Source organism: Lepus europaeus, unplaced genomic scaffold (assembly GCF_033115175.1).
Source record: "Lepus europaeus isolate LE1 unplaced genomic scaffold, mLepTim1.pri SCAFFOLD_29, whole genome shotgun sequence".
In the NCBI taxonomy this organism is placed as follows: Eukaryota; Metazoa; Chordata; class Mammalia; order Lagomorpha; family Leporidae; genus Lepus; species Lepus europaeus.
Genome location: NW_026909167.1, coordinates 8,318,856 through 8,345,891, shown reverse-complemented (window position 1 = coordinate 8,345,891; position 27,036 = coordinate 8,318,856). Strand labels below are relative to the sequence as shown.

Sequence of the window (27,036 nt, the reverse complement as noted above, 5' to 3'; positions counted from 1 at the left end):
TCCTAGAGAGGGTTCCACGTACTGCTGAGAAGAATGTAAAGTCCTTAGATGTAGGATGAAATGTTCTGTAGATATCTGTTAGATCCATTTGGGCTATAGTGTCATTTAAATCTACTGTCTCCTTGTTGATCTTCTGTCCTGTTGATCTGTCTATCTCTGAGAGTGGAGTATTGAAATCCCCCAGTACTACTGTATTGGGGTCTAAGTCTCCCTTTAAGTCCCTTAACAAGTCTTTTAAATAAGCTGGTGCCCTGTAATTAGGTGCATATACATTGATAATCATTATATCTTCCTGTTGAATTGATCCCTTAATCATTAAATAGTGCCCCTCTTTATCTTTCTTAACAGTTTTTGTGGTAAAGTTTATGTTGTCCGATATTAAGATGGCTACGCCCGCTCTCTTTTCATTTCTGTTGGCGTGGTATATCTTTTTCCAGCCTTTCACTCTCAGCCTGTATGGATCATTGTTGGATAGATGGGTTTCTTGTAGGCAGCAAAAGGATGGGTTTTGTTCCTTAACCCAATCAGCCAATCGGTGTCTTTTAACTGGACAGTTCAAGCCATTAACATTCAATGTGACTATTGAGAAGGAGTAACTTTGCCCTGCCATTTGCCAAAGATACTTTCTAATATATGGTTTGAGATTCCTGTGATCTTTTGGTGTGAGGTTTCCTACCTTTACCTTCTTTCATATTGGTGACCGTGTTTCTGTGTTTCTGTATGTAACACATCTTTAAGCATCTTTTGCAGGGCTGGACGAGTGGCGACAAATTCTTTCAATGTCTGTTTGCTGTGAAAGGTCTTTATTTCACCTTCATTCATAAATGAGAGCTTTGCAGGATATAATATTCTGGGCTGGCAGTTTTTATCTCTTAGCACCTGGGCTATGTCTCGCCATTCTCTCCTAGCTTGCAGGGTTTCTGAAGAGAAGTCAGCTGTGAGTCTAATTGGAGATCCTCTGAGAGTAATCTGGCGTTTCTCTCTTGCACATTTTAGGATCTTTTCTTTGTGTTTCACTGTGGTGAGTTTGATTACGACGTGTCGTGGTGAGGATCTCTTTTGGTCATGTTTATTAGGGGTTCTATGAGCTTCCTGTATTAGGATGTCTCTGTCTTTCTCCAAACCTGGGAAATTTTCTGCTAGTATCTCACTAAAAAGGCCTTCTAATCCTTTCTCTCTCTCCATGCCTTCAGGTACTCCTAGAACCCGAATGTTGGGTTTTTTAAGAGTATCCTGTAGATTCATGACAGTATTTTTTAGATTTCTGATTTCTTCGTCTTTTGTTTGATTTGATTGTTTCCTTTCCTGTTCTCTGTCTTCTAAGTCTGATATTCTCTCTTCTGCTTCACCCATTCTGTTTTTAAGACTCTCTAATGTGTTTGTCATTTGATCTATTGAATTCTTCATTTCATTATGATTTCTCATCACTATCACCATTTCTTGTTCCACTAGTTGTTTCAATTCATTTTGATTCCTCCTTAATATTTCATTTTCCCGAGAGAGATTTTCTATCTTGTCCATGAAGGATTTCTGTAGTTCAAGAATTTGTTTTTGAGAACTTCTTAATGTTCTTAGCAATTTTTTTAGATCTGCTTCTTGCATTTCTTCAATCTCCTCATCTTCATAATCTTGAATTGGGGTGTCTTTTTCATTTGGGGGTGTCATAGTGTCTTCCTTATTCTTGTTAGCTTGGTTTTTGCGTTTGTTGTTTGGCATGTTGGAGATATTTGGTTTCTTCACTGTGGTGTTTTTTCTTGTTACACTATGGCTCTATATTAAGTGGACTGTCTGCTTTCAGTGGAGCCTTAGAGGCTTGAGATGAGTGTGGACTGAGAGCTGTGTTTGGTTCCTCAGGGCTGAGGGTGTGTCAAAGATGACACTCCCAGGTTAGGTGTGGTAAATCTCTCTCTTTTTTGATTCAAAAGGGAAGTAATTCCGCACAGCTGAATGTAATTGGAGGTAGTTAGCAGGCAAATGATATACCCACAGGAGCCAGAGATCGGAAGCTCTTTCCCAAGGACCACACAGGGAATCTCTGCTGCCCTCAGTGTGGGCTCCAATTCTCCTGCAATCTCCCACTGGGTTGCCAAGTTAGATCCTAATATCCTGTTATTTCACCCCTCCCCACAGAGTCAGGTTTTTCTGCTAGGCTCAGGGCCGGTGCAGACCTGAGGTCGCCCTGCTTATGACGTATGTCCAAAATGGCGCCTGCTCTGTCTTGCTCGCCTTTGAGAGGTGAGCGGAGAGAGAGAAACTTGTGTCCGTATCAGTCACTTTTTTTATTTTTTTTTCTCTCTCTTCTAGTTAGCCTGGTGAACTTTTCCCCACGGAGTTTCAAGCCTCGTTCCCTCTAGCCTCCTCTTTCCGCTTGCTCGCTGGTATCTCGGGCTATGGAGGTTCGGCTCACCTAGCGTTCCAGCGCTGGTGCGTTGAGTCTGCCGCTGGTGTCCCGAACTTGGGCTCCCACGCTCTCCACGCAGGTCCACTGTGAATCACTAGTTCCGGAAGAGTTTCCTCTGCTGTTTCATCCCCTACTCTTCCTTGACCCTGCAGTATCTCCACTTATATTAAACTTTCTCTCCCTCCGGACTAAGTGTGCTCCTGCCTATTCCGCCATCTTGCTGCCAATTCCGGTGCTCTTTGTTTTTCTTGGTGAGTGAAGGGAGAGGCCTCTGTTCCCCCTCCCCCCAATGTCTCGGACTTCTCAGGTTTTTGTCTTACCCTCCTCCGTTCCCACGCTGGCGAGATTCTGTGGCTCTGGCTCCTCTCCCACCGCTCGAAGATTTAAGATTACTACCCCAATCCCCGACCATTTAAAAGCTAATTTATAAATATGGACTTAGAATGTGGCTCCATTAATGTGTGTCTGTGATCTTAGAAGTTCTTTTGGCTGCTTTTATTGGGAGGTGACTGTCAGGAAATGAACTGCTAGGAAGAGATTGATGAAATTTCCTTTGAATTCTGTGGTGCTTCACTGAAACTTGGAACATTTTGGTGATCTAAGATTAAAAGCTCATTAACAATTCTTACTCAAAAATGCTAAAAATAATCAGCTATCTAGATCATAGACCTTGGATAAATGTTCTCTCCAACTTGAAATTTCTTTTCTTTTCTTTTTTATTTGACAGGTAGAGTTATAGACAGTGAGAGAGAGAGAGGCAGAGAGAAAGGTCTTCCTTCTGTTGGTTCACTCCCCAAATGGTCACCATGGCCAGAGCTGCACCAATCTGGAGCCAGGAGCCAGGTGCTTCTTCCTGATCTCCCTTGTGGGTTCAGGGGCCCAAGCACTTGGGCCATCCTCTACTGCCCTCCCGGGCCACAGCAGAGCTGGACTGGAAGGGGAGCAGCTGGGACTAGAACCTGGTGCCCATAGGGGATGCCAGCACCGCAGACAGAGGATTAACCAAGTGAGCCATGGTGCCAGCCCATCCAACTTGAAATTTTTAAAGACTTCACTTAAATGATTTTAGCATTGATGTTTACAGAAAGGAAATACAAAGAGCTACCCTTTTTCTTTGGCTTAGCTGAACTTAGTTGTGGGAAGGAAGGGGAATGTGGAACCCAGTGACTGGTGATGTCTGGAGACCTAAGCTCCTAATGGCTACTCCTATGATTTCCTACAGCTTTTATATCTGAGTGAAATCAGGTGAGAAACTCTAGTGTGCAAGCAAAGCACTCTGACAATCAATATGTTGTCCACAGTAGAGACTAGTAACTGAGGAGTCAATATAGTCATTTTTCAGCATGGTGATTGCCTTTAGAGCCATGAGCTTCAGCCCCCTGGGTGTAAAAAATTCCCAATTTTTGGTCCCCCAAATCCAGAGAGGATTCCATACAGCTCACGACAAGAGAAGTTTTGACCAAACATGTGAAGCCCTTTTTGCATTCTTGATAGAATTACTCAGGATCAAGGTTCTAAGCATTTTGACCTTGATATTTCTAGCTGGACCCTTGGATATGTCAAAGGATATGCATCTCATCTTATAGAGATAATAGCTACTTTGTCTCTTTGGATTTTATATAAAGTTCTGTTATACAAAATCATGCTAAATGTTGTTATATTAACATGGATATGTTATTGATATAAATGTTATAGAAATTATATAAAAGTGGGCTGGTACTGTGGCATAGCAGGTGAAGCCACTGCCTGCAGTGCCAGCATCCCATATGGGCACGGCTTTGAGTCCCAGCTGCTCCACTTTTGATCCAGCTCTCTGCTATTGCCTGGGAAAGCAGTAGAAGATGGTCCAGTCATCTTGCCATGAGACCTCTCTGGGACACATATATGTGAATAATCATGACATTCAACAAGTGTGTACTAGCAGGCTGGATCTAAAAAATGTCCCTTTAGCAGGAGTAGGGAACATCCATAGTGTAGGCCATAAAAAGCCCATGAAATCACCTGGTCTGACCCTGCTAAGGCAACTGCAAATGGGATTTGAAATTCAATAAACCTATAGCAGGCTAAATCTTTTTTTTAAAGATTTATTTATTTATTTGAAAGGCAGAGGGAGGGAGAGAAAGCAAGAGAGAGAGAGAGAGAGAGAGAGAGAGAGGTCTTAGATCCACTGTTTTACTCCCCACATGGCCACAATGGTAGGAGCTGGGTCAATCCAATGTCAGAAGCCAGGAGCTTCTTTTGGGTCTCCTGAGCAGGTGCAGGGGCCCAGGGATTTGGATCATCTTTTACTGCTTTCCCAGGTCATAACAGAGAGCTGAGTCAGAGTGGAGCAGCCAAGACTTAAACCAGGCAGTGGCTTTACCCACTACACCACGGTGCTGGCCCCCGGGGTAAATCTTACATTGATAATTTTGTATGGCCTGTGAATAATGGTATAGATATACAGATGGCCCTTGGAAGAAACGTCCTTTGCTTTAGAAACTGTCGGGGACCATGCAACATGTGGCCTCTTAGCGGAAAACTACTGAAGTAGAGCTAAGCAGCCCAGGCCGGAAAGTACTGATAACGCCACCCTGTGTCTAAAGACTTTATGACCATTCCCCCACCTGCACAAGCATTGCAGCTGCAAGATAACCTTGTGACCTCCCTCTGCTTGCACAGGCATTGCAGCTACAAGGTAAACTACCCTCCTTCCCCCGCCCAACATCCTGCCTTTACGATATATAAGTGTGTGGTTAAAAAAAATAAATACACAGCTTGATCAGGACTTGACTTGCTGTCATCTTTGTGTCTCCTGTCCCTTTCATTCCCCATTCTAGGTACTTGGCCCTAGTTGATGTCCCGCAGGGCAGGACAACTGGTGCCCAACGTGGGGCTCAAGTGCGGCCCTTGGAGATCGAGTGCCTGTAAGATTGGAGGAATGCCGCCTTCCAGGAGGAAAACTTGGATTCAAGTGATTGTGTGACTGGGCTCGGAACTGCCCACCCAAGATCATTAGCATCGGTCGATGCTGCGGAGTGAAGATGGCACAAGGTAAGTGATGGCCATGGGACAAGCATTATCGTCATGGGAAATGTTCATTTCGGGTCTCAGGGAGGCCCTCAAGACACAAGGAGTTCGGGTTAAAAATAAGGATCTAAAGGCATTTTTTGAATATGTAGAAAAATTGTGTCCCTGGTTCCCCAAGGAAGGAACAATTGACGAGGTCAAGTGGCAAAGAGTTGAAAATTGTTTAAAGGATTTTCATGATTTCAGTTGAAGTAAATGTTACCTTTGTAAAGTAAATATTACTATGTGAAATGAGGAATTTTGAGGCCGGCGCCATGGCTTAACACATTAATCCTCCACCTTGCGGCGCCAGCACACCGGGTTCTAGTCCCGGTTGGGGTGCCAGATTCTATCCCGGTTGCCCCTCTTCCAGGCCAGCTCTCTGCTATGGCCCGGGAAGGCAGTGGAGGATGGCCCAAGTCCTTGGGCCCTGCACCCACGTGGGAGACCAGGATAAGCACCTGGCTCCTGGCTTTGGATCAGAGAGATGCGCCAGCCGCAGGGGCCATTGGAGGGTGAACCAATGGCAAAAAGGAAGACCTTTCTCTCTGTCTCTCTCTCTCTCTCACTATCTACTCTGCCTGTCAAAAAAAAAAAAAAAGAAATGAGGAATTGTGGTGAGAAAGTGTCTGGACTGCCCATTCTGTTTTTGTATTATGTACTAACTCTACCCTTATTATTGATAGGAATGCTTGGGCAGATTATGCTTGGTTTGCTTTACAAAAAAAAATGTAAATCCAAATATGCCACAAATGGTTAAGATTCCACACACCTGCAAGAATGTAACAATTACGGGGGGGCAGAGCCAAGATGGCGGATAGTGAGGACATGTCTGGGAAAATATAGTTTCATAAAAGTGGAATTACTGTAGCCTCAGGAAAAGACTCAAGAAAAAAATGGCAGAGGAAACGCTTCCGGATATAGTGGAAATGACACAGAGGACCTACAGGGAGCCCACCATGTGGAAGCCCAGCCATGGGAGCCGAGCCGCAGAATCTCGCCAGCACGGGAATGGAAGGGGTAGATCAAACAAATACTCACAGAGGCCAGATTTCAACTACCCTCAATTCCACTCACCTGGGTGGAATTACTTCCCAACTGAGTAAAAAAAAAAGATCAAGCAAGGAGCAAGGGAGAGAACAATCTGGGTGGGTAAGTCACTTTTTGCACAGCCTTAAACCTGAAGAATCAAGCAGAGCTCTCTGGCCACACCCATCACAGCCTCTAAGGATCCATCAAAGCAGACAACCCACTTAGAGGCATAGTATAACGAGAAAAAAAACACCACAGCAAAAAAAAAAAATTATCTCCAACATGCCAAACAACAAACATAGAAGCCGAGGTAACAAGAGCAAGGAAGACACTATGATGCCCCCAAATGAACAAGACACCCCAATTCAAGATTATGAAGATGAAGACATAGAGGAAATGCAAGAAGCAGATCTCAAAATATTGATAAGAACATTAAGAAGTTCTCAAAAACAAATTCTTGAACTACAGAAATCCTTAATGGACAAGATAGAAAATCTCTCTCGTGAAAATGAAATATTAAGGAGGAATCAAAATGAAATGAAACAACTACTAGAACAAGAAACTATGATAGTGACAAGAAACCATAATGAAATGAAGAACTCAATAGATCAAATGACAAACACATTAGAGAGCCTTAAAAACAGAATGGGTGAAGCAGAAGAGAGAATATTGGAATTAGAAGACAGAGAACAGGAAAGGAAACAGGCAAACCAAAGAAAAGAAGAAGAAATCAGAAATCTAAAAAATACTGTCAGGAATCTACAGGATACTCTTAAAAAACCCAACATTCGGGTTCTAGGAGTTCCTGAAGGCACGGAAAGGGAGAAAGGATTAGAAGGCCTTTTTAGTGAGATACTAGCAGAAAATTTCCCAGGTTTGGAGAAGGACAGAGACATCCAAGTACAGGAAGCTCATAGAACCCCTAATAAACATGACCAAAAGAGATCCTCACCACGACACGTCGTAATCAAACTCACCACAGTGAAACATAAAGAAAAGATCCTAAAATGTGCAAGAGAGAAACGCCAGATTACTCTCAGAGGATCTTCAATTAGACTCACAGCAGACTTCTCATCAGAAACCCTACAAGCTAGGAGAGAATGGCGAGATATAGCCCAGGTACTAAGAGAGAAAAACTGACAGCCCAGAATATTATATCCTGCAAAGCTCTCATTTGTGAATGAAGGTGAAATTAAGACCTTTCACAGCAAACAGAAATTGAAAGAATTTGTCGCCACTCGTCCAGCCCTGCAAAAGATGCTTAAAGATGTGTTACATACAGAAACACAGAAACACGGTCACCAATATGAAAGAAGGCAAAGGAAGGAAACCTCACACCAAAAGATCACAGGAATCTCAAACCATATATTAGAAAATATCTTTGGCAAATGACAGGGCAAAGTTACTCCTCTTCAATAGTCACATTGAATGTTAATGGCCTGAACTGTCCAGTTAAAAGACACCGATTGGCTGATTGGGTTAAGGAACAAAACCCATCTTTTTGCTGCTTACAAGAAACTCATTTTTCCAACAATGATGCATACAGACTGAAAGTGAAAGGCTGGCAGATCTTATTGGCTCTAAGCTGAAAAGCCCCTCACTCAGCCCAACTTCCAAAGTGACCACTGCAGCTGAGGGGATGGTCAAGTAGGGTCAGCAACATTGCAGGCAGAACTATAAATTTCTTGTTAGAGATGCCCCCTGCCTTTCCCTGGCCAGCTCTCCTTCCAGCCCAGCCAAGTAATGAAAGTCAACAGAGTGCCTTCCCCTAGGAGGTTCACACCTCCCTTAGGATATACCCCATGTGAAGAGATAGATAGGTCTGGGCCTCTGAATTTACAAGGCCTAAAGCCCACCAGATTATTATCAAGCCCCTTCTATCAGGTTCTATTTGCCTCTCAATCAGAAAAATTACTTGTAGCTTAGATAGCACCTTTCTTAGCTCCTCTACTAATGACTCTGTCCTTTGTTCTAGGACCTGTCTAGTGCACTTGGGCCTCATTCCTTTGTAATCCTAACCTCTACTCTACCACCAATGGCTCTACTCCCAACCTGTGTGTACTGATGGTCCTCTTCCCCACTTCATGCTGTATAATTGTTCAAACCTGGTAAATGCCACTCTTAGGATCATTGGTTACTATCCTCACTCTGTCTTTAATGACCTTGTCTAAATATGATCAGAGTCGGCAAACTTGGAAGGCTTCCATAGCCTTGGCAACTCATGACGACAGCCTAGGGTGGTTACTGGCGCCATAAACTAGAGTGTCAATTTGTTGTTTCAACAACAGGAGCCACTGTGCACTTGCTCCTCATGTGAGATCTCTGTCCTTAATGTGCTGTACATTTTGATTTAATGCTATAACTAGTACTCCAACAGTATGTTTCACTTTGTGTTTCTATGTGGGTGCAAACTGTTGAAATCTTTATACTAAATTGATCTTCTGTATATAAAGAGAATTGAAAATGAATCTTGATGCAAATGGAAGGGGAGAGGGAGCAGGAGAGGGGAGGGTTGTGGGTGGGAGGGAAGCTATGGGAGGGGGAAGCCATTGTAATCCATAAGGTGTACACTGGGAATTTATATTCATTAAATAAAAATTTAAAAATATCTTGCACAGGATAGAATGGAGGGAAAATAAAAAAAAAGTGAAAGGCTGGAAAAAGATATACCATGCCAACAGAAATGAAAAAAAGAGTGGGCATAGCCATCTTTTATCGGACAACATAAACTTTACCACAAAAACTGTTAGGAGAGACAAAGAGGGGCACTATATAATAATTAAGGGATCCATTCAACAGGAAGATATAACGATTATCAATGTATATGCACCTAATTACAGGGCACCAGTTTATTTAAAAGACTTGTTAAGGGACTTAAAGGGAGACTTAGACACCAATACAATAGTTCTGGGGGACTTCAATACTCCACTCTCAGAGATAGACAGATCAACAGGACAGAAGATCAACAAGGAGACAGTAGATTTAAACGACACTATAGCCCAAATGGATCTAACAGATATCTACAGAACATTTCATCCTACATCTAAGGACTTTACATTCTTCTCAGCAGTACGTGGAACCCTCTCTAGGATTGACCACATACTAGGCCATAAAGCAAGTCTCAGCAAATTCAAAAGAATTAGAATCATACCATGCAGCTTCTCAGACCACAAAGGAATGAAGTTGGAAATTAGCAACTCGGGAATCCCTAGAGCACGTGCAAACACATGGAGATTGTACAACATGCTCCTGAATGAACAATGGGTCATAGAAGAAATTAAAAGAGAAATCAAAAATTTTCTGGAAGTAAATGAGGATAAAAGCAAAACATACCAAAACCTATAGGTTACAACAAAAGCATTGTTAAGAGGAAAGTTTATATCAATAGGTGCCTACATCAAGAAATTGGAAAGGCACCAAATAGATGAGCTTTCAAGTCATCTCAAGGATCTAGAAAATCTGCAGCAAACCAAACCCAAACCCAGTAGGAGAAGAGAAAAATTAAAATCAAAGAAGAAATCAACAGGATTGAATCCAAAAAAAATTACAAAAAATCAGCCAAACGAGGAGCTGGTTTTTTGAAAAAATAAACAAAATTGACACCCCATTGGCCCAACTAACTAAAAAAAGAAGAGAAAAGACCCAAATCAATAAAATCAGAGATGAAAATGGAAACGTAACAACAGACACCACAGAAATAAAAAGAATCATCAGAAATTGCTACAAGGACTTGTATGCCAGCAAACAGGGAAATCTATCAGAAATGGACAGATTCCTGGACACATACAACCTACCTAAATTGAGCCAGGAAGACATAGAAAACCTAAACAGACCAATAACTGACACAGAAATTGAAACAGTAATAAAGGCCCTCCCAACAAAGAAAAGCCCAGGACCAGATGGATTCACTGCTGAGTTCTACCAGACATTTAGAGAAGAACTAACTCCAATTCTTCTCAAACTATTCAAAACAATCGAAAAAGAGGGAATCCTCCCAAATTCTTTCTATGAAGCCACCATAACCTGAATTCCTAAGCCGGAGCAAGATGCAGCATTGAAAGAGAATTACAGACCAATATCCCTGATGAACATAGATGCAAAAATCCTCAATAAAATTCTGGCCAATAGAATGCAACAACACATCAGAAAGATCATCCACCCAGACAAAGTGAGATTTATCCCTGGTATGCAGGGATGGTTCAACATTCGCAAAACAATCAACGTGATACACCACATTAACAGACTGCAGAAGAACAACCATATGATCCTCTCAATAGATGCAGAGAAAGCATTGATAAAATACAACACCCTTTCATGATGAAAACTCTAAGCAAACTGGGTATGGAAGGAACATTCCTCAATACAATCAAAGCAATATATGAAAAACCCACGGCCAACATCCTATTGAATGGGGAAAAGTTGGAAGCATTTCCACTGAAATCTGGTACCAGACAGGGATGCCCACTCTCACCACTGCTATTCAATATAGTTCTCGAAGTTTTAGCCAGAGCTTAGGCAAGAAAAAGAAATTAAAGGGATACAAATTGGAAAGGTAGAACTCAAACTGTCCCTCTTTGCAGATGATATGATTCTTTATTTAGGGGACCCAAAGAACTCTACTAAGAGACTACTGCAACTCATTGAAGAGTTTGGCAAAGTAGCAGGATATAAAATCAATGCACAAAAATCAACAGCCTTTTTATACACAGGCAATGCCACAGCTGAGGAAGAACTTCTAAGACCAATCCCCTTCACAACAGCTAGAAAAACAATCAAATACCTTGGAATAAACTTAACCAAGGACGTTAAAGATCTCTACGATGAAAACTACAAAACCTTAAATAAAGAAAAGGAAGAGGATACCAAAAAAATGGAGAAATCTTCCATGCTCTTGGATTGGAAGAATCAATATCATCAAAATGTCTATTCTCCCAAAAGCAATTTATACATTCAATGCAATACCAATCAAGATACCAAAGACCTTCTTCTCAGATCTGGAAAAAATGATGCTGAAATTCATATGGAGACACAGAAGACCTCGAATAGCCAAAGCAATCTTGTACAACAAAAACAAAGCCGGAGGCATCACAATCCCAGATTTCAGGACATACTACAGGGCAGTTGTTATCAAAACAGCATGGTACTGGTACAGAAACAGATGGGTAGACCAATGGAACAGAATAGAAACACCAGAAATCAATCCAAACATCTACAGCCAACTTATATTTGATCAAAGATCCAAAACTAATCCCTGGAATAAGGACAGTCTATTCAATAAATGGTGCTGGGAAAATTGGATTTCCATGTGCAGAAGCTTGAAGCAAGACCCATACCTTTCACCTTACACAAAAATTCACTCAACATGGATTAAAGACTTAAATCTATGACCCGAGACCATCAAATTATTAGAGAGCATTGGAGAAACCCTGCAAGATATAGGTACAGGCAAAGACTTCTTGGAAAAGACCCCAGGAGCACAGGCAGTCAAAACCAAAATTAACATTTGGGATTGCATCAAATTGAGAAGTTTCTGTACTTCAAAAGAAACAGTCAGCAAAGTGAAGAGGCAACCGACAGAATGGGAAAAAAAATTGCAAACTACACTACAGATCAAGGGTTAATAACCAGAATCTACAAAGAAATCAAGAAAATCCACAACAACAGAACAAACAACCCACTTAAGAGATGGGCCAAGGACCTCAATAGACATTTTTCGAAAGAGGAAATCCAAATGGCCAACAGACACATGAAAAAATGTTCAAGATCACTAGCAATCAGACAAATGCAAATCAAAACAACAATGAGATATCACCTCACCCCTGTGAGAATGGCTCACATTCAGAAATCTACCAACAACAGATGCTGGAGAGGATGTGGGGAAAAAGGGACGCTAACCCACTGTTGGAGGGAATGCAAACTGCTTAAGCCACTATGGAAGTCAGTCTGGAGATTCCTCAGAAACCTGAATATAACCCTATCATACAACGCAGCCATCCCACTCCTTGGAATTTACCCAAAGGAAATTAATTTGGCAAATAAAAAAGCCATCTGCACATTAATGTTTATTGCAGCTCAATTCACAATAGCTAAGACCTGGAACCAACCCAAATGCCCATCAACAGTAGACTGGATAAAGAAATTATGGGACATGTACTCCATAGAATACTATACAGCAGTAAGAAACAATGAAACCCGGTCATTTGCAACAAGATGGGGGAATCTGGAATTCATCATGCTGAGTGAATTAAGCCAGTCCCAAAGAGAAAAATATCATTTGTTTTCCCTGATCAGTGACAACTGAGCACCAAAGGGGAAACCTGTTGAAGTGAAATGGACACTATAAGAAACAATGACCTGATCAGCTCTTGTCCTGACTCTAGATGTAGAATGTAATACTTTATCCTTTTTAGTATCTGTTGTTGTTGCTCTTGTTGTTCTAGTACTAGTGGTTGAACTCTATAATTAACACACAATTATTCTTAGGTGTTTAAATTTTAACTGAAAAGTGATCCCTGTTAAATTTAAGAGTGGAAAAAGAGAGGGAGGAGATGTACAATTTGGGACATGCTCAATCGGACTTGCCCCTAATGACAGAGTTAGAAATGTGCCAGGGGATTCCAATACAATCCCGTCAAGGTGGCATGTACCAATGCCATCTCACTAGTCCAAGTGATCAATCTCAGTTCACAATTGATGGCTCTGATAGGTCTAAGAGTCAAAGGGATCACACAAACAAGACAAGTGTCTGCTAATAGTAACTGATAGAATCAAAAAGGGAGAGAAGGATCCAACATGGGAAGCGGGATACACAACAGACTCATAGAATGGCAGACGTCCTAAACAACGCTCTGGCCTCAGAATCAGCCCTTAAGGCATTCGGATCTGGCTGAAGAGCCCATGAGAGTATTGTAGGCATGGAAAGCCAAGACACCATGGAAAAGAAAAAAAAGAAGACCTAAATGAAAGATCTCTGTGAGTGAGATCCCAGTGGAAAGAACGGGGCCATCAAAGAAGGAGGTACCTTTCTCTGAAGGGAGGAGAGAACTTCCACTTTGACTATGACCCTATCGGAATAAGATCAAAGTCAGCGAACTCTAAAGGCTTCCATAACCCTGGCAACTCATGACTAGAGCCTAGGGAGATTACTGACGCCATGAACAGGAGTGTCAAATTGTTAAGTCAGCAACAGGAGTCACTGTGTACTTACATCCCATGTGGGATCTGTTCTTAATGTGTTGTCTAATGTGCAGAGATGCTATAACTAGTACTGAAGCAGTATTTTTACACTTTGTGTGTCTGCGTGGGTACAAACTGATGAGATCTTTACTAATTATATACTGAATCAATCTTCTGTATATAAAGATAATTGGAAATTAAAAAAAAAAAAACCTGGTGTCAAATTGGAAATGGCATAGAAAATTAATTAATTTTTTTAAAAAAATATTATGTAGGATCTCTGTCTTTAATGTGCTGTACACTGATATTTAATGCTATAACTAGTACTCCAACAGTATTTTTTTCACTTTGTGTTGCTATATGGGGGCAAACTGTTGAAATCTTAACCTAATATACACTAAACTGATCTTCTTTATATAAAGAGAATTAAAAATGAATCGTGATGTGATTGGAAGGGGAAAGGGAGCGGGAAAGGGGAGGGTTGTGGGTGGGAGGGAAGTTATGGGAGGGGGGAAGCCATTGTAACCCATAAGCTGTACTTTGGAAATTTATATTCATTAAATAAAAGTTTAATAAATGAAAAAAAAAAGAATGTAACAATTACGGTACTGTTTTTTATGTCCCTAACATGGGTGCCCAAGAAGCTAATTCCCCCTCAGATACGTTTCAATTTATCCTCAAAACACCTTAAATATTATTGTGTTTGATTTCTGAATGTATACTTGTATGAAAAATTTGTATTGTATTCTTATGATGATGTGTTAAGTATGCCTACACCTCGATGCAACCTTAGGGCCAAATGTAAGGACAGATTTTTGGAATGGAGAGGTTTGTATCTAGGTTTGGCTCTGATAAACAAGCAACTTGTTTGCCAGATAACCTTCTCCTGCTCCTTGGGAGACTTGCCAGTTCCCGGTGAGGAGGATAAAGGAATGTTTCTGATAAACAGGTAGGCATGCTTCGTGTCTCAGCTCTTTGGCCAAGATCTGGGACGGGACACACTGCTTACCTAAAATCTTGGCAATGAGCCACCCTTGTCCTTAGGGGCTTTAAGAGGGAGCCAGAACAAGCCTCTGCTACTGCTGTTTCATCCCGGGGGAACACGCAGTCAAGCTGAATGTTAAACATGCCTGTGATAATTACTAATAATGTTTAATTCTCAGTATGGATTGAAGATTGCCTAGTGATGCCCACAGTACTGTAAATTCTACCAAACATAAGTACAACACAGGCATGGATCAATTGGCTACTGTGGCTGAGGTGTTCTGTGACAGTCCTTTTCATGAGAGATTAACAAAATGAATTCATTTAAAAACAGGACATTCAGGACGTTCCGTTCTGCATGGTATGTCATTACAAAAATCAACAAAAAGGGTAATGCTCAACAAAATGAGGGTGCTATAAATGTGGGCAGCAGGGACATGTGCAAAAATCATCCAAAAGCTAAAAATCAAAATAAAATTCCTCCTGGGATTTGCCCCCAGTGCAAAAAGAAAAGGCATTGGGCCAAAAAATGTGGCTCCAAAACTAATAAAAAAGGTAATTCATTAAAGAACAAAGGTCGGGAAACTGGAAGAGGGGCCAGCCCCTGGCCCTGGTATCTCAAAGGACAAACCCTGGGGCAGTACGGTTTGTCCCTTCCCAGCCTCAGGCTCAGCAAATACCTGAGCAATCGCTTCCCTCCAACGAGCAACCCCAGGTAGCGCAGGACTGGACCTCTGTGCCGCCTCTGATACAATATTAGATTCCACCCAAGGTCCACAAATTATCCCTACAGGGGTGCAGGGCCCCTTACCTTCAGGTACCTGTGCTTTTATTCTCCGTCAATCATCAGCCATGCTTAAAGGCATTCCAGTTTTTCCCGGTATTATTGATGGTGACTTTACCGGGGAGAAAAAAATCCTAGCAGCTGCTATTAATGGAGTAGCTGTCATTCCACAGGGCACCCGTCTAGAACAACTGGTTCTTCTGCCTTTAATTACTGGAAATACATCCTCAATTTCTTCCAGACCCCAAGGCATAACCCCTTTGGGCTCCTCAGATGCTTATTGGGTCCAGCCAATTACAAAAAATAGACCTGTGTTAACCCTTACTATTGAAGGAAAGGATTTCAAGGGCATTTTGGATACAGAGGCAGATGCCACAGTCATATCTCAAGATCATTGGCCTGCCCATTGGCTGCTGACCACATCTCTCACCGATTTGCAAGGTATAGCCAGTTCAACAACCCCCAAGTCAGCTCAAGGGTATTACACTGGAAAGATAAGGAAGGCAATCAGGGCACTGTGACTCCTTTTGTATTACCAGGCCTGCCTGTTAACCTGTGGGGATGTGACATTCTCTGCCAAATGGAAATTATCCTGTGCAGCCCTAGTGCTGTGGTCACACAACAAATGCTGCGTATGGATTATGTGCCTGGCACAGGACTTGGAAAAATGAGACAGGGCATAACTCAACCTATTACAGCCCCCTCTAAAACAGATAGACATGGGCTCGGATATTCGGATTTTTAGTAATGGCCACTGGCCTTCCTGTACCCCATGCAGATAAAATCACATGGAACACTCAAACTCCTGTTTGGGTGGATCAGTGGCCGCTTACCCAAGAAAAGCTAAATGCCGCTACAGCGCTTGTACAGGAGCAGCTCACAGCTGGACACCTAAAACCTTCCAATTCTCCCTGGAATATGCCCATTTTTGTCATAAAGAAAAAATCTGGTAAATGGCACCTTTTACAGCATTTGCGCACTGTTAGTAAGGTCACGGCACCTATGGGAGCCCTCCAACCTGGCATCCCAACCCCTGTGGCCATCCCAAATGGTTATTACAAAATAATTATAGATTTCAAAGTCTGTTTCTTCACTATTCCTCTGCACCCGGATGATTGGCTTTATTTTGCCTTCAGTCTCCCCCGTGTTAATTTCCAAGGACCGATGCAAAGATTTCATTGGAAAGTTTTGCCCCAGGGGATGGCCAATAGCCCCACCCTTTGTCAAAAGTTTGTAGCACAGGCTGTGGACCCAATTCATTTACGCTGGCCGCACATTTATATTCTACATTATATGGATGACATTTTACTGGCGGCTCAAAACAAGTCAGACTTACAAGATTGCTTTACAGCACTTTCTAAAGCCTTTCTTGCCCTTGGTTTACAAATTGCTCCTGATAAGGTCCAGTTACAAGACCCCTTTACCTGTTTGGGTTTAAAATTACAACAGGAATTGGTTTTGTGCCCCACATCCAGTTCCGCTTGGATTGCCTCCATACCCTTAGTGATTTTCAAAAACTTCTAGGAGATATTCAATGGCTCAGGCCCTATTTAAAAATGCCTAATAATGTCCTTTTACCCCTCAATGACATTCTGCGAGGAGACCCAGATCCCTCTTCCCCCCACGAGCTCACCCCTGCCGCGGGAGATGCATTAAACCAAGTAACGCAAGCCATTAGCCAACAGTTTGTCTCACAAATTTCTTACACTCTCCCCCTACTTTTTGTAGTGTTAGCCACACCACATATGCCCACTGGAGTTTTTTGGCAAAAATCCCTCTTGCCCAATAAAAAAGGTCAACCTCTTTTCTGGGTCCATTCCCCATTTCCTCATCCAAAGTAATTGCAATATATTTGTCTCAGGTTGCTTCAATAATCATCAAGGCTCGTCTCCTTTCCCGCCAATATTTCGGAAAAGGCCCTGATGTTGTAGTAGTGCCATATACCCGAGAACAGACCCAGTTCCTTCTTCAAACTTCTGATGACTGGGGAATAGCCATGTCAGGATTTATGGGAACCATTGACAATCACCTCCCTGATGACCCTGTGTTACAGTTTGCCCAATCCTATTCCTTTATTTTTCCAAAAAATACAAAAAACAATCCCATTCCAAAGGCTGTTACAGTATTTACAGATGGGTCATCCAGTGGGATGGCTGCCTTTGTGGCAGACAACTGTTCCCATGTTTTTAAAACATCTTATCAGTCAGCCTAGTTGGTTAAGCTGTATGCCATACTTCAAGTCTTTACACAGTTTTCCAGTCAAGCTGTAAATATTTATACTGATAGTGCATATGTAGCTCACTCCATTCCGTTGCTTGAAACTTCTCCTTTTCTTAAAACAACTTCCAATGCTACACCCTTGTTTATATACAAATTCAAAAGCTAATATGAGAAAGACAACAGCCCTTCCATTTGGGACATATTAGGGCACACACAAGTCTACCAGGATCACTCTCAGAAGGTAATGCCCAGGCAGATGCTGCTACAAGGCTTACCTTCCCCATAATTGTGGGTCAGTGCAAAAAGCTCAAAACTCAGAAGGTAATGCCCAGGTAGATGCTGCTACAAGGCTTACCTTCCCCATAACTTGGGATCAGTGCAGAAAGCTCAAAACTCAGAAGGTAATGTCCAGGTAGATGCTGCTACAAGGCTTACCTTCCCCATAACTTGGGATCTGTGCTCAAAACTCAGAAGGTAATGCCCAGGTAGATGCTGCTACAAGGCTCACCTTCCCCATAACTGTGGGATTAGTGCAGGAAGCTCGAAACTTGCATAGGTTGCATCACTTAAATGCTCAATCTCTCCATTTGTTTTGTAAAATTTCATGAGAACAGGCTCATGAAATAGTCAAAGAATTCCCCTCATGCGTTACAAGCCAGCCTGTACTGTATTTGGGGGTCAATCCGCATGGTCTTCTCCCTAATCAACTGTGGCAAATGGATGTCACACACTTCCAAAAATTGGGCAAGCTAAAGTATCTTCATGTCTCCATAGACACCTACAGTGGCTTTGTCTTTGCCTCCTCCCATACAGGGGAAGCTGCTAAGGATGTTATCTCGCACCTTATCATGGCTCTTTCTGTACTGGGAAAACCTGTTAAGATTAAGACAGATAATGGTCCTGCTTATGTCAGCGCTAAGTTTAAACAATTTTGTGAGGCACTCCATATTAATCACATTACAGGAATCCCCTACAATCCACAGGGTCAGGGGATCATCGAAAGAACCCATCAAATGCTGAAATCCTGGCTCACTCGGCTTGAAACCACTTCCTTATCCTTTGTCTCTCCCCGTGACCGATTGAATCATGCGCTCTTTGTTCTAAATTTCTTAACCTTGGATAATAATAATCATTCTGCTGTGGACTGTCATTGGCATCCTTCCCCTGAAATGGCCCCATTTATGGTAATGTGGCAAGACCCCCCTCACCAGTAGCTGGCACGGCCCAGATCCAGTACTCATTTGGGGACGGGGGTCAGCCTGCGTTCTGGATCAAAAACAATCAATGCCAAGATGGCTGCCTGAAAGATTAATTAAACAAGTTAACTCGTCAAACTCTTCTAATATTAATCCTACACCAGAGCCTACATCCGGCCCTGAGGATATTTTCCCCTTGTGTTTACAGGAATGAAAAGACCCGGCTGGACGCTACTGGGACTCATTACAGGACTCCTTGTTATTGTCGGCATTGTTGCCATTGTTGCTATTTGTGTATCTTATCTTCTCTCTAGTCTCTCCTCCCCTGCCACATTTCCTGAGGGCTCACTGATTAACCCCTCTAAGGGCCCTAATAAAATGGCCCTCTTCCTTGCTCTCCTGATGATGGCAATCTACACAATCCATTGGGCTCCACCAGTCTTTGTAGGGTTGGAGGACCCCCAGGCCATTCAAAAACTCCTTCAACAGCATGACCCTTGTATCTGCTCGAGGTGCATAATAGTATCCTTCCCACAAACATCAACCTCCTACAGATCTGTGTCCTCAATTGTAAGCCGCATTTTACACAGTAAGCCGCATTTTACACATCCGGCTGCCAAGGATTCCAAATGGCACTGTATTCTCAAACCTAAACGAGACTCTTCCCGCCCTGGGGATCAATGCCCATCAGAGTGCAATAGTACTATCCATTACTCCATGCACTCCTCCTGTTCTACATGGTATCAAACCTGTAATGAGGGGGATCAATATTTATTGTTTGCCACTATAACAGGAGATTATGGGGGAGCATTTGGAGGAGACTTGTCTTCTTCACACCTCAGCTCTCCTCCCTGCCCCTCTAAGGAACAAGTAGCCTGCTGGTACCCTATAGCCCCTGTGGGAGTGTCTGATGGTGGAGGCCCTCAGGATACCCTTACACAATTAAAAACATAAAAAACACTCAAAACCCTATTTGAGAGCCTTTACCCTTCCCTTCAATACCACCCCCTGGCTAAAGTTCATTCCAGAGGAAATGAAGACTTGGATGTCAATACCATCAATATCCTTACCAACACCGATAAACTGCTTAATCTCTCTGCCACAGACCTTGCAAAAGGCTGCTGGCTCTGTTTACGCCAGTGACCCCCCACCTCCCTCTTGCCATTTTTCTGCCGCTTAATGATACCCTTGGGTTTAATATCTCCTTTGGTTGCCCCTCTATACAGCCTTTTCCTGTTCTTCCTGTCCTAATGGAAAATATCACTTGCCTTTATAAATCTCCTAACGATAATTCCTTCAATATTGATGTAGGCCTTGCTCCTTTCTGTACAAATAGTATAACAGTAGATTACCCTCTTTATGCCCCTAATTCCACCATTTTTGTATGTAGGAATAATTTAGCTTATACCATTTTACCAACAAATTGGACCGGTAATTCCATGCATGCTATGCTTCTTCCCAATGTAGAAATTATTGATGGAAATACCCCTGTCCCTACTCCCTCCTTTAATTATATTGCAGGAAGGCAAAGGCAAGCTGTTTAATTTATTCCTTTATTGGCCACATTGGGAATTTCCACAGCTGTGGTTACAGGATCCACAGGGCTAAGGATCACGGTCCAAAAATATAGAGACTTGTCCCAACAACTTATTAATGATGTACAAACCCTATCCACCACCATTCAGGACCTTCAAGATCAAATTGATTCCCTTGTGGAAGTGGTTTTACAAAATCAGAGGCTTAGACTTGCTTACTACTGAACAGGGAGGGATTTGCTTGGCTTTACAGGAAAAATGCTGTTTTTATACTAACAAATCCGGCATTGTTTACGATAAAATCAAGACACTTCCAGAAGATCTGGAGCATTGTTGACGTGCCATGGCTAAAAATCCCTTTTGGACAGGATGGAATGGACTGCTTCCCTATTTGCTACCACTTTTAGGTCCCATTGCTGGTTTGCTTGTTATACTATCTGTAGGTCCTTGTCTTTTCAATAAGCTGATGACTTTTATCAAACAGCAAGTAGATAATTTAGCAGCCAGGCCAATTCAAATACATTACCAAAGTCTGGCCATGGAAGATCCCCTGGAGAATGTTATCTCTCTCTCTGGCTGGTGAGGTCTGGCCAGTGAGGTCACGGTCCCTCCAACTACTGACTCTCCCCTTCGGTCTGCCGTTGCCCCAGTCAGGAGCCCAGGAAGGGCCCCAGGCCTATCAATAAGATGAGCAGTAAGCCAATGACGGGCACCTTCCTGGAACCTCACCCACCTAAGACAGGAGTCCTTGGGGACTGGCAAGGATATCCAATGATGGGTAAGAGGTGATAGAGCTCCGGGTTGATTCCTAAGACAGGCACTGCTTGTTCATCACACTTGGCCTAACCAGTAGCCATTTCTGTTTAATTGATAAGAAAGGGGGAGATGTCGGGGACCGTGCAACATTTGGCCTCTTAGCAGAAAACTACTGAAGTAGAGCTAAGCAGCCCAGGCCGGAAAGTACTGAAAATGCCCTCCTGTATCTAAAGATTTTATGACCATTCCCCCACCTGCACAAGCATTGCAGCTGCAAAATAACCTTGTGACCTCCCTCTGCTTGCACAGGCATTGCAGCTACAAGGTAAACTACCCTCCTTCTCCCACCCAACATCCTGCCTTTATAATATATAAGTGTGTGGTTAAAAAATAAATAAATACACAGCTTGATCAGGACTTGACCTGCTGTCATCTTTGTGTCTCCTATCCCTTTCATTCCCCATTCTAGGTACTTGGCCCTAGTTGACGTCCCGTGGGATGGGACAAGAAACTACAAACCAGAAACAATCATGGGTGGAAACAGTTTCACAGACAAGAATCACATGCTGACTATGCAGCAGTAACTCCCCAGGAAACTTTGGAAGGAGTAGCATTGCTACAAGGTATCTTAGCACAGAATACTAAACTCAAAGCCCTCACCCATGCCTATGTCTAAGAGAAAGTAAGAGTCACAATTCACACTGACTTGAGTTAGGAAAGAGGGATGTTGATGGTCTGAATATTGATTAAAGACATATTTTGCACCTTCCCTGGGTTCAAGAAAGATGGAAAAGGTATACAGAAATCTGTGTTACCCAAACTTTCTTTGTAGCTAGTCCATATCTCTGTTCCATTCATATGAAAACTAGCTATTCATCTTTGTTCTATAGACAAGACTGGAGAGTGTGATTTTGCACATTAAACACTGGCAAAGTGTTTTCAACATGTCTTAAAATGCTATGTCTAAACCAACTCTAAGGCTTTTTTTAATATAAAGATTTATTCATTTACATGCAAAACAGAGTTACAGAGAGAGAGAGAGAAAGAGGCAGAAATATCTTCCACCTGCTGGTTTATTCCCCAAATGACTGCAACAGCCAGAGCTCGGCTGACCTGAAGTCAGGAGCCTGGAGTTTCTTCCAAGTCTCCCAAGTGGGTACAGGGGTCCAAGCACTTAGGCCAACCTCTGCTGTTTTCCCAGGTATCTCAGCATGGAGATGAATCAGATGTGGAGCAACTGAAACTTGAACCTGTGCCCATCTAGGACACAGGCTAGTGAAGCAGGTGGTGGCTTTATCCTCCACACAATAGTGCCAGCCCCATCCACACTAAGCCTTAATTCATAACTACTCCTGGTTTGGACTGGAAGTTTTCTGGCAGAAAGATTATTAACATCTCTGGCTTTCATTATAGGTATAGAAATAGTAGTGTGTTCTTGGTTTCATTGATATAGAATGGTGATGCAACTGCAGGATAAAGCTGTGCAGAGGGGCTGGCACTGTGGCATAGTGGGTAAAGCTGCCACCTGCAGTGCCAGCATCCCATATGGGCACTGGTTTGAGTCTCAGCTGCTCCACTTCCAATCCAGGTTTCTGCTATGGCCTGGGAGAGCAGAGGAAGATGGCCCATGTACATGGGCCCCTGCACCTGTGTGGGAGACCTGGAAGAAGCTCCAAGGCTCTTGGCTTTGAATCAGCTCAGCTTTGGCCATTGTAGCCATCTGGGGTGTGAACCAGCAGATGGAAGACCTCTCGCTGCTTCTGCCTCTCTATAACTCTGCCTTTCACATAAATAAATAGATCTTTAAAAAAAACTGTGCAGAAACTGGCAATGCAACACTTTGGGGTGCTCTGCTATGAGCTGCTGGTGGGAAATCCACCCTTCGAGAGCATCTCTCACTCCGAGACATACAGACACATCCTTAAGGTGGATGTGAAGTTTCCTGTAACAATGTCTTTGGGAGCCCGAGACTTGATATCCAGGCTTCTGAGATCCCAGCCATCAGAGTGGCTGCCCCTGGCCCAGATCCTGAGGCACCCCTGGGTCCGCTACTGGATGGTGCTGCCTCCTTGTGCTCATCCAGCTTCCTGAATCCTGTCTGCCTCTGTCTGCATTTGTGCAGGGAGCTCTCCAGGCTCTGCTAACTCATCTATTTTTTTTGTGCGTTTCCTTTTTAAGATGCAAGATATAAATTAATAAAAGCTGAATTGTTTAGTACCAGCTGAAAAAAAAATGCAGAGGATCTCTACAGCTAAACCCAAGACTAGGAACTTTATTTAAAGAAATGCCTACAGGGATGGTGTTGTGGTGTATGAGGTACAACTGCCATCTGTGACTCAGCATCCCATATGGTGCTGATTTGAGTCACAACTGTTCCACTTCTGATCCAGCTCCCTGTTAATGGCCTTGGAAAGCAATGGAAGATGGCCCAAGGTTTTAGGCCTCTGCATCCAAGTGGGAAGAAGTTTTGGCTCCTGGATTCAGATCAGCACAGCTCTGGTCATTGTGGCCAATTGGGGAGTGAACCAGCAGGTGGAAGACTTCTCTCTCTGCCTTTTCTTCTCTCTCTGTGTAACTCTTTCAAATAAATAAATCTTAAAAAAAAGAGTTGTATGTATACTTATTTCAGAATATCTGACTGATCACCTAATGAAGATTTATCAAATTTATAAAATAAAAATCATCAGATTTATAATTTATACAAATTTATAAAATCATCAGATAGAATAAATCTGGTTTATAACTGGTTGGATCACTCTAAATGGATGGATGTTATTTCAAAATTAATAGGGAGTTTATTTTGACCAAATATTTTAAGCCCCTTTGGCATCCTTAACAGATTTCTCAGAATCAAGGTTCTAATTTTTTTCACTTTGAGATTTCCAACAGGAACCCTTGATGTTTCAAAGGATATATCCTATCTTTTTTTTTTTTTTTTGACAGGCAGAGTGGATAGTGAGAGAGAGAGAGACAGAGAGAAAGGTCTTCCTTTTTGCCATTGGTTCACCCTCCAATGGCTGCTGCAGCCGGCGTTTCATGCTGATCTGAAGCCAGGAGCCAGGTGCTTCTCCTGGTCTCCCATGTGGGTGTAGGGCCCAAGCACTTGGGCCATCCTCCACTGCCTTCCCGGGCCATAGCAGAGAGCTGGCCTGGAAGAGGGGCAACCGGGATAGAATCCGGCACCCCAACCGGGACTAGAACCTGGTGTGCCGGCACCACAAGGTGGAGGATTAGCCTGTTAAGCCATGGTGCCGGCCAGATATATCCTATCTTGTAGAGATAATACCTGATTATGCAATTTAGATTGTATGTAAAGTACTGTCATGAAATTATGCTCAATTTTAAATTGTATTAATATAGATATACCATTGATATAGAAATTTCCTAAAAGTTATGTTTTAAAATCTGATAGTTCTGTTGTGTTGTTACCAGTCATGATGGTTATCTTGATAAAAAGGAGACCCAGAGGACTAAGGAAGACAATAAGTTTGTAAAATCATTCTGTTTCTTTCCTTTTAAAAATATTTATCTATTTGAGAGGCAGAATTCCAGAGAAGAAAAGACAGAGGGAGACAGATCTTCTGTTGGTTCACACCCCAAAGGGCCACAATAGCCAAGGATGGGCCAGGCTTCGGTGATCATGTCTGCTTTATTAACAACTATGTAAACTTTTCAAAGGGCAGGCAGCGGGAGCATAACTAATTCAGGGCAATACCAATTCTATAGGATGAAGCTGACATTGGCACTGCTATGCTTCTCCATTAAGCTGGAAGAGTAGATTTCCAGGTGGGCCTGGGCCACACCCAGGAGCAGTTTACCTGATTGATGGTGGTTAGGGGAAATGCACTCAAGGATCCCATTGCTTGCCAGGAGGGAGGCCGTGGGGTCCCTCCCAGGAGGCATGGTGCACCATGCCCTTTCAACATCCTGCATGGGCAAGCAGGCAGTCTGACAGGATCACCCATACCTCCCAAAAGGGTGCAGGAGCCCAAACACTTGGCCATCCTCTGCTACTTTCCCAGGTGCATTAGCAGGGAGCTGGATCAGAGTGGAGCAACCAGGACTTGAAGTGTAACCCATATGGGATGCCGGCATCAGAGGTGGCAGCTTAACATGCTATGCCACAATGCTGACCCCCTCTTTAGTTGCTTTGTAACTTGCTGTATGGAATGAATGTAAGTGGCTCATGTCAATTAATCAATTTCATTTTAACCATGTATATTCAAAGATTTGTGCCATCCATAATTTTGTATTTTCTAAAAACATTTGAAATCAGTTTAACAGAAAATATTCTTAAATACAGATCTTAGGCTACTTTAGACACTAATTTCCAGAATGCTGAGGGAAAGAAAAAAACTAAAAATCCCATTAAACTGCTAGTAGAGGGGCCAGTGCTGTGGCATAGTGGGTTAAAGCCCTGGCTTGATGCTCCAGCATTCCATATGGGTACCAGTTTGAGTCCTGGGAGCTCCACTGTTGATCCAGCTTCCTATTAATGTTCCTGAGAAAGCAACAGAGGATGGCTCAGGTCCTTGGGCCTCTACATCTACATGGGAGACCCAGAAGAAGCTCCTGGATCCTAGCTTCAGATCAGCTCAGCTCCAACTGTTTCAGCCACTTAGGGAGTGAACCAGCAAATGGAAGTACTCTCTCTCTCTCTCTCTCTCTCTCTCTCTCTCTCTCTCTGTCTCTCTCTGTAACTGTCTTTCAAATACATAGAATTAGTTACATGAGATTGAATTAATCATATTTTTGGATTTCTATGCTTTTATTTAATTTTTTTTTGGTTCTGCATTTCAGTGTTTCATCTAGATTCAGGAAGATTTCTACAATTTCTATTGGTTACTATACTTTAGTATAGTTTTGTAAATAGATGGAAATTTTTACTTTTCCACCTACTTAATTCCTCTAAAATGCAAAACTTTTTTTGATTTCTTGTGGCAACGTTATTGTATGCGCTCAGTAAGAATCCATTATCAGGGCCAGCACTGTGGCATAGCAAGCAAAGTCGCTACCTGCGGTGCTGTCATCCCATATGGGCAATGATTCAGGTCCCAACTGCTCCACTTCTGATCTGGCTATCTGCTATGGCCTGGGAAAGCAATGGAAGATGGCTAAAGCCCTTGGGCCCCTGCACCAGTGTGGGAGAACCAGAAGAAGCTTCTGGCTTCAGATTAGCCCAGCTCTCCTTTGTGGCCATTTGGAAGAGTGAACAAGCAGATGGAAGACATCTTTCCCTCCCTCTTACCTCTGCCTCTTTGTAATTCTGGCTTTCAAGTAAAAATGAATAAATTTAAAAAAAGAAGAATCTATTATCATCATACCACAATGTCCTTGAAAACATTAGCATGCACAAAAATTATGCACAGAATATCTGGCATCATGAACTCCTAGCCTTGCAATTAGTGAATAGAGCTGTCACTTCTTAGTGAACCCCAAAACTTGAAAATACCAGATATTGCAGTTAAAAAAGAAAATATAAGCCTGTCTTGGATTCAATTTTTAACTTTCAGAATTTTTGGATTAGACATTATACATATTTAATGTAAGTAGTTAGCACACTGTAATACTCCTTCTTTCAGATCACAACTCTGTTCATTTTTTTTTATTTCAAAGATTTAGTTTTTCATTTATTTGAAAGGCAGAATTACAGACAAAGAGGGAGAGACAGAGAAAGAGAGGTCTTCCATCCATGGTATACTCCACAAATGGCTGCAATATATGGAATGGGGCAAGGCTGAAGCCAGGAATCAGGAACTTCATCTGAGTCTTCCCCATGGGTGACAGGGGTCCAAGCACTTATATCATCTTCTGCTGCTTTCCCAGGTCCATTACCATGGAGTCAAATCAGAAGTGACTCAAATTGGCACTCATATGGGATGTAGGCATCAAAAATGGCAGCTG

The 27,036-nt window shown here is 42.5% G+C and overlaps 1 pseudogene; it reads left to right on the top strand.

Annotated features, from left to right (window-relative positions):
* The first annotated feature begins 19,024 nt into the window (after nucleotides 1-19,024).
* LOC133754790 (syncytin-1-like) lies at nucleotides 19,025-20,959 on the top strand (annotated as a pseudogene).
* The last annotated feature ends 6,077 nt before the right edge of the window (nucleotides 20,960-27,036 follow it).